Genomic DNA, 1,804 nt, shown 5'->3' with positions numbered 1-1,804 from the left:
CCTATATAGGGCGGGCCGGGCGGCCGAGCCCCGCCCCCGGGCCGGCCCAAGCCGCCCCGCATTCCCGGGACTCCCGCCCCCGCCGCGGCCCCTCCTCGCACGACACGCCGGGCCCGTTCCGCTCCGCTCCGCCCCGCCGCCGGGGGAGGATCCCGCGGCCGCGCAAGGCCTGGCCCGACAGGAACGGGCCCGGGGGGCGCCGCGGCGGCCCCAGCGGACGGGTCTGGGCAGACACCCGCCTACCGGCGCGGGGCGTGCGGACTGTGTGTCCCAGGGGGCGCAGCGCCCCGCCCGCCGGAGCGCCATCTTGAGGCAGCGTCTCGGCGGGCTCTGCTGGCCGGAGCGGGGCGGCGTGCCTGGGGCGGCCTGCGCGGTGCCAGAGGGTGGGTTAAAAGAGCACCAACGAGCTTTAGAGGTTCGTGATCACGGCTGGGGGCGCACGGAGGCGGCGAGCTGCCGGGGTCCCGACAGGTTCTGTCTCGGGTTTCTCTGCCGAGCTGTGAGAGGCTGCCGAACAAAACCCCCGGGTTTGGTTTGGCCTGTCAGCCGAATGCAGAGACTATCAATATCTAACCAACCACCGACTGAAATAGCGCCCCGCAAGTACCAGCATGGGGGAAGTATTTTATTCTCTGAGATAACTGGTTGTCACAAAAGTTGTAGGAACTTTGAATTCGTGAACGCTGCCTCTTGGATTAAGCGGAAATGCAAGTTCATATTTTGGGGGAGAAAGTACAACCAACCGCTTTCTTCAGCAGATATTGCAGGTGTTTAATTGTGCATTTGCGTACTGATTTATAATTACCCCCTTTTATAACAGTTTTAGCGAGATCGAGCGATACAAGCCTCTGTATGAGCATAAAAGCAGCACATTTTACAGTTACAACAACCAGCGCTGGTACAGCTGCAACTCAAATACAAAGTGATCCCAGTAGCGTCATCTGGCAGCACCTGGCACCTTGCGCACTGCCAGCAGGCAGCGAACAAAACCCGCTAACGCAGAGCTCAGCGTTTGTCACCCCTAGCACAGCTGCCTGCGCCTTCTGTATGCTGCTTGGAGTTCCACTAATGAAGGAACCCGAAGGAATGGCAGGAAGATGTGCCAGGGGAAGTTTAGGTTGGACATCAGGAAAAGGTTCTTCACCCAGAGGGTGCTGGAGCACTGGAACAGGCTCCCCAGGGAGGTGTCACGGCCCCAAGCCTGACAGTGTTCAAGAAGAGACTGGATAAGACTCTCAGACACGTGGTGTGAACTGTGGGATTGTCGTATGCAGCGACAGGAGTTGGACTCGATGATCCTTGTGGGCCCCTTCCAACTCAGGACATTCTGTGATCCTACAGTTTCCCTTCTTCCTGCGCACATGTAACGGTGTGTCGGGGCCGGTGCCTCCGTGGGGTCGGCATGCACGGGGCTCCCCGGTAAAACGCCGCCGTGCTGTGACGGGCAGCCCCGCCGGCAGCACAGCTCCCTGAGACGTCTGTGCAATTGATATTTTTGTATGATGAGCTGAAAAGCAACCCCAGCACAGCCCGACCCCTGAAGTTCCCGTTCCCCCGTGTGTCCCGGTGAACGATCCTGCTGGTGGGAAGGACGGGACGAGCCGGGCGCAAGTGAGCGGGGCGGCTGCCGAAAGCCGTGCCCCTCACGGGGGCTCCATCCGGCTGAGTGCTCCGGCCCGCGGGGACGAGCAGGACGAGCACGGGTATGAATCAGTAGCGGGGCTCGGCCTGACTTCAGCCTTCCTGCCGCATTCCCCGCCCTCCCGGCGGCCAGGCCGCCGGTGCGGGGGCTGCAGCTGCATTT

This window comes from Columba livia, chromosome 2 (genome assembly GCF_036013475.1).
Source record: "Columba livia isolate bColLiv1 breed racing homer chromosome 2, bColLiv1.pat.W.v2, whole genome shotgun sequence".
Lineage (NCBI taxonomy): Eukaryota > Metazoa > Chordata > Aves > Columbiformes > Columbidae > Columba > Columba livia.
This window is presented reverse-complemented; position numbering follows the sequence as displayed.